At 41.4% G+C, this 13,678-nt stretch overlaps 1 long non-coding RNA gene across 4 annotated transcripts in view; it reads right to left on the bottom strand.

Annotated features, from left to right (window-relative positions):
- Window positions 1-13,678, bottom strand: part of LOC148776438 (uncharacterized) — a 572,377-nt gene that overhangs the window by 65,780 nt on the left and 492,919 nt on the right. Inside the window, exon 5 of one of the 4 annotated variants that reach the window (XR_016038188.1) lies at window positions 5,655-8,386. The exons of the other annotated variants lie outside the window; for them this stretch is intronic. This is a non-coding gene — a long non-coding RNA (uncharacterized LOC148776438). Of the gene's footprint in view, window positions 1-5,654; window positions 8,387-13,678 lie in introns of those variants that run through there. 4 annotated transcript variants of the gene reach the window in all.

Below are 13,678 nucleotides of genomic sequence, written 5' to 3'. Positions count from 1 at the left end.
AGAGTGTCAGAAGGTTGCAGCTGAGGGCCAACACTCCTTACAAGACCTGGTTCTAGTTTCTCAGACTCAGAGAACTGACCATTTGCTGCTGAGAACAACCTGATCCGTCTGCTGACAGAATGTTTGAGCTGAGGCAGCCAGTTTTTAAAGATATTTGGGGCAATCTTTGGTTCAGACTGGAGAAAAAAAATAGGGAGGGACAGCAGAGACAGAAGCATCTCCTTGGTGTCATGTGCCAACCTAAATTAACAACTTATGAAAGCAGATTGTATTTAGCAGATTTTAATATAAATTAGGTTAATGGTGACACATTTGAAATAGTACACTGAAAAATCAGTCTGTAATAACAAGCTAACAGATGTTGGCATTTTTATTATTAATTATACATTTCATTATCATCTGATTATTGTCAAACATCATTTGATAGAAAAAAATGTATAAATGATTCATACACATTTGTTACGTTGTTAAGGGGTGCCAGTGTCTGTTTTATTATTTTGTAGTGACTTGAGTAGTCTGATATCATTCTAAAAATCTCAAGTTTAATCAAGACTATTGAGCTGTACACAATGTCTAACAATAATCCTCAATTTAACCACGCTTATCATTGAAGGATCTCCGAGAATTTCACACGCTGACTTGTCTTAGTTAACTTTTTATCTACTTTAGCGCAGGCCTTCAGAGAGGAGTTTCAGTTTATCAGGGAATACTACTAACAAATGGCGTCATCACCCACCATATCATCATTTCTCCAAAGGATTCCCAGAGAGAAACTGCTACGAATCAGTTGTTCTAGAGTCACGGGAACTAAGAAAATGGGGTTTTCTCTTATATCAGCAAAACAAAATTGAGAAACAAGCATCATAGATAGCTAGTCACCAGACCAATACAATATTAAATGAATTTTTCCCCTCGTATTCTTCATCAAATCTGCTAATACGATACTTACCCTACCGATAATCTGCTTGTGCCAGCAACATAACCTTTCTGCTCTGATATTATTCTGGTTATGGTCTGTTGACTATTTCAGGTCTTTCATCAGGGTGAACCTGCCCCCCTTGGCTAGAGTACACTCTTAGGGCTTCCCATCTCTGCCATTACCCAGACCTCACATGATGCCTTCTGGCCAGTCCTCTTCTACTCTTTCCTTACATGATTTCATCACTCCTAACAACAAGACTATCTCATGGCTGAGATGAATTGCTCTTTTTTGAACCCACTGTAGTTTTGCTGGTTCTTCTAGGCAGTACTGCACCAGGGTCAGAGTGAATACGTCAGTGTACTGGATTTTGTCCTATTGAAAAGGAGAGAAGGGGAGAGGGAGATGGAGAGAAAGAGAGAGCACGAGCAACAGAGAGAACCTTGCAAACAGCTTGGACTTCAATCACAATTCTGCCCATACTTGGCTTTAATAAGAAGCCAAGGGACAAAGAAGTGTGTGGCCTTGTTCCCTCTGAGTGTTATGCTGGTTCATCCATGGTCAACATTAATTTTTAAGAATATAACTCAAGTTTGAAAAACTGCTCTTAATTTAAGAAAGAGTAAATTCTATCTAGAGTGCTTTATAATTTATCTTGTTACTGTTTTATTTTTTATAATTGAATGATTTTTAATAAATTTATAAAGGTGTGTATTCAACAACCACAATCCAGTTTTAGAACATTTCTATCATTGCTGAAAGATTTCTTGTGCCTGTTTGCAATCAATCCCACTCCCTATCTGCATCAATTTTGAGAGCAAAAGAAATATTGAATTTTGAACATGTTGAATATTCAAGGTTACCTCCGTGAAAACAATGTGCGCTTGAGGCCCCTAAATAAAATGATCTTCCTCAGTAATGAGATTTGTTTCACATTTAAGTTTTGTAAATTTTTATTTTTTGGTCAAGGGCAGTCTTTATTGATACTGACAACCAGCAGAGAATTTCTGACTCTCATCCTGTATTTAGTTAAAATATATATAACATCTGTCATGTGTACCTGCTGACATGGCTGCCTGCCTGTCAAAAATAAAATCCCCAATTTTGGCTGCACATTTTGATGCCCTGGTGTGGGGCATTTTCTGATACCCACAACCAAGCCTCTGATTTCCTGGACACCAATTGTGTGTTCAACAATTCAATTCAATTCTGACACCAACTATACAGAGTCCAAAGCTTAAGGAATCAGTTCCACAAGGCTACCCCCACTTCCGTCTCTTCAGATACCCATCACAAGTCCTGGAACTTCTATACTTTCGACTGACTAGTTACAAATCAAGTGTTCCCATGATACTCTCTTTAGGTTTGATAATTTGCCAGAAGAGCTCGGAGGACTCAGGCACACACTTTAGTTATTTTTACTAGTTGATTATAAAGGATACAAATCAACAACCAGATGCTGTGGTACACAGGATGATTTCCAAAATGATCCCAAGTGCAGGAGCCTCTGTCCCCTGGAGATGTGAGGGGCGGCACCTTCCCAGCTCATGGATGCGATTACCAGCCTGGAAGCTGTCTGAACCTCATCATTTAGACTTTTTGCTTTAATAAAGTTCCCACTGCATATACAAGGTTAATTAAATCACTTGCCAGTGGTGATATACTCAAGCTCCAGTCCCTCTTCTCTGGATGTTGGAGGTGAGCCTGAAAGGTCCAAGCTTCTAAACATGGCTTGATTTTTCTGGTGACCAGCTTATATCCTGAAGCTATATAGAGACTACCAAGAGCTATCTTATTAGAACAAAAGATATTACTATCAAATGTATCACTCAGGGAATTCCAAGCTTTTAGAAGCTCATGGTTAGGAACTGGGGAAAAAGTTCGTACATGGGGAGCATTTTGAAAAGTCCCAGTTCTTGATCTGTATCTAGTTTCTGATCTAGTTGATCTTGGTAGACTCTTGATACGGATAATTTATAAAGTGCTCTAGGCGGGTCTGAGTATAGCTGAAGTTGATAATCACTGTAAAATATCTCTCGATCACCTTCTATACACAAAGCAGGGGTTTACATTGGATTTTATGGCAATTACAAAGAAAAAGAAAAACTAATTTCAATTTCTCCAGGGATTTATAACAATATCTAGGATCAGAAAAATGGGTGCATATGTATTAAAACAAGGAAATATGATAAAAACACACATTCAGTTCAGTCGTTCAGTCGTGTCTGACTCCTTGCAACCCCATGAATTGCAGCACGCCAGGTCTCCCTGTCCATCATCAACTCCCGGAGTTCACTCAAACTTATGTCCATCGAGTCGGTGATGCCATCCAGCCATCTCATCCTCTGTCATCCCCTTCTCCTCCTGCCCCCAATCCCTCCCAGCATCAAGGTCTTTTCCAATGAGTCAACTCTTCACATGAGGTGGCCAAAGTATTGGAGTTTCAGCTTTAGCATCAGTCCTTCCAACACCCAGGACTGATATTTAGGATGGACTGGTTGGACCTCCTTGCACTCCAAGGGACTCTCAAGAGTCTTCTCCAACACCACAGTTCAAAAGCATCGATTCTTCAGCAATCAGCTTTCTTCACAGTCCAACTCTCACATCCATACGTGACCACTGGAAAAAACATAGCCTTGACTAGACGGACCTTTGTTGGCAAAGTAATGTCTCTGCTTTTCAATATGCTGTCTAGGTTGGTCATAACTTTCCTTCAAGGAGTAAACGTCTTTTAATTTCATGACTGCAATCACCATCTTCAGTGAATTTGGAGCCCCCCAAAATAAAGTCTGACACTGTTTTCACTGTTTCCCCATCTATTTCCCATGAAGCGATGGGACCAGATGCCACGATCTTAGTTTTCTGAATCTTGAGCTTTAAGCCAACTTTTTCACTCTCCTCTTTCACTTTCATCAAGAGGCTCTTTAGTTCTTCTTCACTTTCTGCTATAAGGGTGGTGTCATCTGCATATCTGAGTTTATTGATATTTCTCCCGGCAATCTTGATTCCAGCTTGTGCTTCTTTAAACCCAGCATTTCTCATGATGTACTCTGCATATAAGTTAAATAAGTAGGGTGACAATATACAGCCTTGATGTTCTCCTTTTCCTATTTGGAACCAGTCTGTTGTTCCATGTTCAGTTCTTTTTTTTTTCCTATTTTTAAATTTTATTTTACAATATTATATTGGTTGGTTTTGCCATACACTGACATGAATTCAACCCGGGTGTTCGTACGTTCCCCTTCCTGAAACCTCCTCCCGCCTCCCTCCTCCCCTTATCCTCCCTCTGGGTCATCCCCATGCACCAGCCCCGAGCATCCTGTATCATGCGTTGAACCTGGACTGGTGATTCGTTTCACATATGATAATATACATGTTTCAATGCCATTCTGCCAAATCATCCCACCCTCACCATCTCCCACAGAGTCCCAAAGACTGTTTTATACACCTGTGTCTCTTTTGCTGTCTTGTATACAGGGTTATCATTGCCATCTTTCTAAATTCCATATATATGCATTAGTATACTGTATTGGTTTTTATTTCTGTCTTACTTTACTCTGTATAATAGGCTCCCGTTTCATCTACCTCATTAGAACTGAGTTCTAACTGTTGCTTCCTGACCTGCATATAGGTTTCTCAAGAGGCAGGTCAGGTGGTCTGGTATCCCCATCTCTTTCAGAATTTTCCACAGTTTATTGTGATCCACACAGTCCAAGGCTTTGGCATAGTCAATAAAGCAGAAATAGATGTTTTTCTGGAACTCTCTTGCTTTTTCGATGTTGCCAGCGGATGTTGGCAAATTGATCTCTGGTTCCTCTGCCTTTTCGAAAACCAGCTTGAACATCTGGAAGTTCATGATTCACGTATTGCTGAAGCGTGGCTTGGAGAATTTTGAGCATGACTTTACTAGCGTGTGAGATGAATGCAATTGTGTGGTAGTTTGAGCATTCTTTGGCATTGCCTTTCTTTGGGGTTGGAATGAAAACTGACCTTTTCCAGTCCTGTGGCCACTGCTGAGTTTTCCAAATTTGCTGGCATATTGAGTGCAGCACTTTCACAGCATCATCTTTCAGGATTTGAAATAGCTCAACTGGAATTCCATCACCTCCACTAGCTTTGTTTGAAGTGATGCTTTCTAAGGCCCACTTGACTTCACATTCCAAGATGTCTGGCTCTAGGTGAGTGATCACACCATTGTGATTATCTTGGTCGTGAAGATCTTTTTTGTACAGTTCTCCTGTGTATTCTTGCCACCTCTTAATATCATCTGGTTCTGTTAGGTCCATACCATTTTTGTCCTTTATCGAGCCCATCTTTGCATGAAATGTTCCCTTGGTATCTCTAATTTTCTTGAAGAGATCTCTAGTCTTTCCCATTCTGTTGTTTTCCTCTATTTCTTTGCATTGATAGCTGAGGAGGGCTTTCTTATCTCTCCTTGCTATTCTTTGGAACTCTGCATTCAGATGCTTATATCTTTCCTTTTCTCCTTTGCTTTTCGCTTCTCTTCTTTTCACAGCTATTTGTAAGGCCTCCTCAGACAGCCATTTTGCTTTTTTGCATTTCTTTTCCATGGGGATGGTCTTGATCCCTGTCTCCAGAACAATGTCACGAACCTCCGTCCAGAGTTCATCAGGCACTCTATCAGATCTAGTCCCTTAAATCTATTTCTCACTTCCACTGTATAATCATAAGGGATTTGATTTAGGTCATATCTGAATGGTCTAGTGGTTTCCCCTACTTTCTTCAATTTAAGTCTGAATTTGGCAATAAGGAGTTCATGATCTGAGCCACAGTCAGCTCCTGGTCTTGTTTTTGCTAACTGTATACAGCTTCTCCATTTTTGGCTGCAAAGAATATAATCAATCTGATTTCGGTGTTGACCATCTGGTGATGTCCATGTGTAGAGTCTTCTCTTGTGTTGTTGGAAGAGGGTGTTTGCTATGACCAGTGCATTCTCCTGGCAAAACTCCGTAAGCCTTTTCTCTGTTTCATTTTGTCCTCCAAGGCCCCACTTACCTGTTACTACAGGTATCTCTTGACTTCCTACTTCTGCATTCCAGTCCCCTGTGATGAAAAGGACATCATTTTTTGGTGTTAGTTCTAGAAGGTCTTGTAGGTCTTCATAGAACCTTTCAACATCAGCTTCTTTGGCATTAGTGGTTGGGGCACGGACTTGGATAACTGTGATACTGAATGGTTTGCCTTGGAACTGAAGAGAGATCATTCTGTCATTTTGAGATTGCACCCAAGTAATGCACTTTGGATTCTCATGCTGACTATGAGGGCTACTCCCTTTCCTCTATAGGATTCTTGCCCACAATAGTAGATGTAATGGTCATCTGAATTCAATTTGTCCATTCCTGTCCATTTTAGTTCACTGATTCCTAAAATGTTGATGCTCATTCTTGCGATCTCCTGTTTGATCACTTCCAGTGTACCTTGATTGATGGATCTAACAATCCAGATTCCCATGCAATATTGTTCTTTACAGCATCTGACTTTACTTTCACCACCAGACACATCTATATCTGGGCACTGTTTTCACCTTGGCTCAGCCTCATCATTCCTTCTGGAGCTATTTCTCCACTCTCCTCCAGTAGGTACCAGGTGGTACCTACCCACCTGGGGAGTTAATCTTTCAGTGTCCTATCTTTTTCCCTTTTCATACTATTCATAGGGTTCTCAAGGCAAGAATGTTGAAGTGGTCTGCTATTCCCTTCTCCAGGGGGCCATGTTTTGTCAGAACTCTCCACCATGACCTGTCAATCTTGGGTGGCCCTACACTGCATGACTCATAACTTCATTGAGTAAGACAAGCCTGTGATCCATGTGATCAGTTTGGTTAGTTTTCTGTGATTGTGGTTTTCGTTCTGTCTGACCTCTGATGGATGAGGATAAGAGGCTTGTGGGAGCTTCCTAATGGGAGAGACAGGCTGTGGGGTAAACTGAGTCTTGCTCTGGTGAGCTGGGCCATGCTCAGTAAATCTTTCATCCAATTTTCTGCTGATGGGTGGGGCTGTGTTCCCTTCCTCTAGTTTGGCCTGAGGTCAAACTGTGGTAGCTGCAATGGCAGCAATGGCAACCTCCCTCAAAAGGACTTATGCCAGCAAGCTGCAGATCCCAGGACTGTTGTGGAAGTTCTGTAATCAAATCCCACTGGCCTTCAAAGTCAAATACCCTGGGGGTTCTCTGTCCCTTTACTGGATTTCCAGGTTGGGAAATCTGTTGTGGGCCCTTGAACTTTTCCATAAGTGCGAGAACTTCTTTCGTATAATTGTTCTCCAGTTTGTTGGGCATCTGCTCAGCAGCTCTATGGTAGAGCTAACGGCGACCTCTTCCAAGAGGACTTAGGCCACCCACCATGCCTCCAGGTGTGCTGCAGCCAGAGCCCCTGTCTCCACAGAAGGTCACTGCTAACCTGTGCCTCTCCAGGAGACACTAACACTCAAAGGCAGGTCTGGCTCAGTTTCTTGTGGGGGTCACCGCTCCTTTTCCTGGGTCCTGGTATGCACAAGGGTTTTGTTGTAGGTAGAGAATGTGAAATAGGTGTTGACGTTCCAATAAGTTCCAATGTACTTATCCTCAAAGTTCATAGACAAATGTGCCATCTTACAATATTACCCTGGGAGGAAAAATAACTTCTGTTGAAAATCCAGTTATACATGTATATGTTTAACAAAGGCTCTTTACTCCTCTTACTCTACAAAAATTTGAAGTAGGCAAGTAATTTGAGGGATTTATTAAAAAAAATCATTGAGCACCAAAATAATTATATTCAATGTTCTGGTATTCACCACTCTGGTGTATGAAGTATATACTTAGGATGTGCTGTGTGCCATGCTCAGTCACTTCAGTTGTGTTCGACTTTGTGACCTTATGGATTATTGCCTGCCAGGCTCTTCTGTCCATGGGGTTCTCTAGGCAAGAATACTTTAGCGGGTGGACATACCCTCCTCGATAGGGTCAGAGCTAGAATCTTAACCATGGTCAAACTGAAAAAACAAAAACAAAAACACTAGATGACAGATCAATGTGATCAATTAAAAATTTAATTTACTTAATTCACATCACCTTGGTTTTTGCTTATTGGATATTTTAAATATGCTCAATGGTGTTCCAAGATCTACACTCCTCTCAAAGCAGCACTTGCTATAAATGGATCCACGAATAAACCATGTCAAAGGCAAAGATGAATTTATTTTTGTTTCTTTACACCTTCTCCCCAGCTTCAACCCACATCACCAGGGTGGGAGGAGGTTGGCAATAATTGCTAAGCAAGTCAGTGCCAGCACCTGAGAAGGCTGTCCACTCATCTTTCTAAACAAGGGGAGCTTCCCGCGGTGAGAAACAGTTCTCCTTCTGCTACCAGCTTGCTTTTGTCGAATTAAACTTTTCTGGTATGGAATTCTTTCTCTTTCTTGTTTCATATGATGTCCCGACTGGTAGTGTTCCTTTGTGCCTCCTGTTCTGTCAAATGATTTTAAATATCAGGAAATTAAATTCTGAACATCCCTTACACAGAAAACAGCATGCATTTTGGAACATCTCCATCAGTCAAAGCACTGTATTTTTTTGGTAGATAATTCAAGGCTGACTCCATTTACTTGTTTAACATCCAATCCTCCTGAATAAGAGGACTTGTTATACATTTCCAAAATTAACAGAATACAAAAATGGACTAGGAAAACCCAGGAAAGGTGTGTGTAGAAGGGCAATTCAGGAAAACATAATGACAGCAGCAGCCACAGCAACAGCAATCCTACTGTTTCAGGGCCCTTCTTGAATTCATCTTTCTTGGTTTTGTGGTCATGGAAAACTATTGAAATCCTTACTTTTTTTTTTTAAGATGACAAATGTAGGGTTTTATTGAATGACTTCAGTTTCTCAAAGCCTTTGGGAAGCTGATGCCAATAGTCATGAAGAAAGACCACGCACAGTTTACTGGCCACTTTAATTAAGAACAGCACTTCCCAGTTGGAATATCAGTGACACACTGCTTGGAGGACAGTCACACACTCAGAGAACTCACATTGTTCTATGTCACAGACCAGGGAACTCCATGCCTATTCTTCTGTCCCTGGGTTTGTTAGGGAAGTAGACTTTGATAGAGCCTTAATTTCCAATGGAGCCAATCCTTTCTTCCCTCCCCTCACAGCCTCCTGAGGTGAGCAATGCATATTCATTCCCAGGAGTCAACTCTTATCAGATAGTCTGACTGAAGAAGTCTTCTGGCTTAGGAAGTTTATCTCCCTGAAAGTTGATGATCTAGGCTCAAGCTATATCTTTAAAAATCTGCCAGTGCTCAATCTCTCGCTCTCCTGTCTCTGCCTTTCTCCCCTCTTTCTTCCTCTTTCTCTCTCCTCTCACCCACCTCCTGGCTTTTCATAATCCCTTGCCTTTTCAAGTCCTGAGAAACCTAGCTAGTGGATGTCTACATTAGTGGTCTCCAAAGTGCGATGTGACTACCTCAGGGCTATGAAAATCATTATGCTGGGGGAAAGGAGGAAAATATATGAAGTTGTAGTTGTTTACAGTTCATCATATCCTTAAAAGTTCCTTTTTGTAAATGTTATATAAAGATTAGTAGTACATAATCATCCATGTAATTTATAAATAAATGTTCCTATTTTGCATATACTGTCAGCAGATATTTCATTAATCAAGGTGCAAACAACAAAAATGTGGAATTTACCCATCTAAACCACGCTTGGCAGATGACTGCCTATCTTCTTAAGGAGAAAGGTTTTTACAGCTTTCAGTATTCACTAACCTAAATATTTTATCACTGTCTGCGACTATGCATTCATTCACTCTAATCACTTAAAAATTATTGCAGCATATAACCATTAGGGTATAAGCTAGGTAAATGGCTTTGGCTTGGAATTATTTTTCTTCCCCACGAGTAAGCTTTTTCCCCAAAAGAATCTTTGGGAGAAAAATGATTTGTCTACCAGAACCTTGAGCTCATTTGTTCTTTCCTGAACACAAAAGAAACAATTCAACCTTCTCATAAAAAAAAAAGAAAAGAAAAAAGAAAATATGTGAAACGGTGACAATAATATTGAACTTGCAAGGCTGAATGAGATAATGTTCATTAATGTAGCATGTTGTTAATTGGAACAGATTTTAAAAATCTAGACACGGCTTCTCAGAAACAGTAATTCCTTTCTCCAGTCTATGCTAAATAACCCCATTTTCTCCAATACTTCCTCAAAATACATTTTATTAGTTCATGATTCACTGACTGAAAATGGATGCTCCACCCTGCTGAAGCCATGGTGGAGGTAAAATCCCTTCCCAGCCGAATACATCAAACCTCATTTAATGCATCTGGGAAATATGAATTTGTCCTGCATTTTCTTTCTGTAATGGCACTTCATTGCTGATTCACATTTATCTCATGGTTAGTTATGCATCCTAAGTGTTTTTCCACTATGTTTATGCTTAGCCAGCCTATATTTGTGTTACTGAATTTGTGTTCTTAGGAGAACAACCGGGTGTTTGCCATACTACATTTCAGCTTTGTTGATGAAATCATTTTCTAATCTTTCAAGAGCACTTTCTTCTATTTTCCTCACCTCTAGAATTCTCGTAACCCTATCTTATTTAATATTATGTACAAATTTGATGACTATATTTGTCAGTTTTTCTTAGAGGTGATACAAAGTGACACATTCCCTATCAGAAAGTGTTTGACAGGGCATCCCAGGTCAATGACATTAATAACTCCTTTTATCTTCCTTCCTTCAGTTCAGTTCAGTCGCTCAGTCGTGTCTGACTCTTTGTGACCCCATGAATCACAGCATGCCAGGCCTCCCTGTCCATCACCAGCTCCCGGAGTTCACTCAAACTCATGTCCATTGAGTCAGTGATGCCATCCAGCCATCTCATTCTCTGTCGTCCCCTTCTCCTCCTGCCCCAATCACTCCCAGCATCAGAGTCTTTTCCAGTGAGTCAACTCGTCGCATGAGGTGGCCAAAGTACTGGAATTTCAGCTTTAGCATCAGTCCTTCCAATGAACACCCAGGACTGATCTCCTTTAGAATGGACTGGTTGGATCTCCTTGCAGTCCAAGGGACTCTCAAGAGTCTTCTCCAACACCACAGTTCAAAAGCATCAATTCTTTGGTGATCAGCTTTCTTCACAGTCCAACTCTCACATCCATACATGACCACGGGAAAAACCATAGCCTTGACTAGACGGACCTTTGTTGGCAAAGTAATGTCTCTGCTTTTTAATATGCTATCTAGGTTGGTCATAACTTTCCTTCCAAGGAGTAAGTGTCTTTTAATTTCCTGGCTGCAATCAGCATCTGCAGTGATTTTGGAGCCCAAAAAAATAAAGTCTGACACTGTTTCCACTGTTTCCCCATCTATTTCCCAAGAAGTGATGTACAAAGCAGTAAGTATGTGCAGTAAGATGGGTAAGTACCAGAAACTATGGAACATGAAGGTACGGTTCCTATTACAGTCTTGGGAGATCATGAATGTCTTCTAAGAAAAGGCATAAATAATCAAGACAACAAGCAGGAAGATCTGAACATGAGAGACAGATCCTACTTCTTCTGGGTACTGCAAACAGTTCCGTATGACAGAGGGGACTCGGGGTATCGGTGAGAGATAAGGTTGGAGAGATTGGCAGGTCTAGTTCACGAGAGGCCTTGTCAGCCACAGTAAGGAGTCTGGACTTTGAGGTCACGGAGAGGCATTAAAAGACTTTTAAAGCAGGATCCTTACACCCTCAGACTGCTTCACAGAAAAATTAAAAATGATTCTCCTTTCAGTGTGAAGAATGGGTTACACAGATGGCAAGGTTTGAAGCAGGGTGATATTACAGCTATCTTTATGGATGTCTTATCTTCCCTTCTGGGCTACATGTCCTCTGAAACAGGACACAGGTCTATTTCTTGGTTCTCTTCCATCATCTGGCATAAGCCCTTGAAAATGTTTTATTGAGCAGAGGAAAGAAGACACATCACATCTGTACCGTCTCCCTTGATGGTCATGACTACCACTCTATTATAGGACAAAATTAAACGACACAGTCTTCACAACTTACTGCCGGTATCAAAGCAGCTTTCCTTTTCTAAGCCATTGTTAATTATTCCCGTGATGGTGCACCCTACTATATCCCTAAGAATGGTTGTTTGGTTGGCATATCAGGTAAGGTATACTGGTTATCAGAAAACATTATTTTGCTTTGGATCATTTTATCTGTAAAATAAAGATGATTTTACCTATATTATGGGATACTTTTGAGGATCAAATTAGTTAATGTGAGTAAAGTGCATAAACTAGTGCCTAGCCTAAAGGGAAGTAATGCTAAGTATCATGTTGTGATTGTGATAATCATTTCAGCTACAGAAAACAGAAGATTTAACCAACACATAGGGCTGAACCTGAGCAGGGCAACTGATGATCCCTGAGAAGTTGGCCTGGCCAGGTCAGGGAGGGTTCATATGCTACAACATGGAGCTTGGCTAAAACCCTACAAGTAAAGCTATTGATGCCATTCAAGCAGACAGAAACATGACTTGCTATAACTCCTCTTCTGACTTGAAAACAGCTATCAGAGAGGCAAGAAGGCAGGAGAAGGGTAGTTTTGGAGCAAAGAGCTGACACTAGAGTGGGTGCTGGAATTTGAGCCCTGTCCAGATCCCCTTCAGTCCCTTCTCCCACTTCCATGTGCCCTTTCCCCAGATTTTAGGTTCTTTAACTTCTAAAAGTCTGCAGCTCTCTTCCAAGAGCTATCCAAGGGCTATTGGAGGCCCTGGGCTTGTACTTGCACCAGAAGTGCCTGCACATTTACAACCTGCCATGGGATTCCCTAGTGGCTCACATGGTAAAGAATCCGCCTACAATGCAGGAGACCCAGATTTGATCCCTGGGTTGGGAAGATCCCCTGGAGAAGGAAATGGCAACCCACTCCAGTATTCTTGCCTGGAGAATCCCATGGACAGAGAAGCCTGGTGGGCCATTCAGTCCATGGGGTCACAAAGAGTTGGACACAACCAAGCAACTAACAAATGGACTTTCTCGATGGGCTTCTTGACTGTACAGGCCTCAGAAAGCTCAGCTTCAGTGGAACAAACCCTAAGGTTGTCTACGCTCCGAGCTCCCCATGATGTTAGGCTGGGGTTGGAACTCTGCCAGAACTCACACTCTTAACTTCTTCTCACTGCTTCCCTCTTTCTTTCTCCCTAGTGATCACCATACTCGCATGCTTGTTTCAGGGTCTGATTCTCCAGAACCTCCTGGACAGGGGCTGGGAGGAAGGAGATGGAAAGCTGAGAGAGAAGTTCAAAGGCCAAGGGCACCAAAGACGACCGTAGCCGCTCCAGTCCTGGACTGACTCTAGCAGTTTCTGGACTGCTTACTTTGGATAGACTGAATTTCCTGGCTCTAATATGTTCCTGTTTCATGTTCAGGACAGAAGTAAGACAGAATAAATCTCATGGAAAGCAAGGAGAATTTTAGCCTTGTTTGGAGACAAGGAAGTTGAACTTCAGTTACTCTTATTCTAAGTTTTGAGATGCCCTCTGAATGAGGGTTGCTGAATCAGCAATTCCTCTCATATTTTCAATGGCTGGGTTTTGCCCAGTGTAGATTCAAGAGGCTCACTCGTTAAACCACAAAAGGTTTGGATCAGGAAGTCATTTATAAGGTCAACCACCAGTAATCTACCCTGACGATTCCTGAGTGAGGTTTTGGTCCTGTTGAATCAGCACTTTCAGGGGTGCCACTAGGAGCTTCTGCCTCA

This window comes from Moschus berezovskii, chromosome 9 (genome assembly GCF_049115385.1).
Source record: "Moschus berezovskii isolate FMDL1 chromosome 9, NW_MosBer_1.0, whole genome shotgun sequence".
NCBI lineage: Eukaryota > Metazoa > Chordata > Mammalia > Artiodactyla > Moschidae > Moschus > Moschus berezovskii.
The sequence above is the reverse complement of the archived record's forward strand: the minus strand, read 5'-3'. Positions and strand labels throughout refer to the sequence as shown.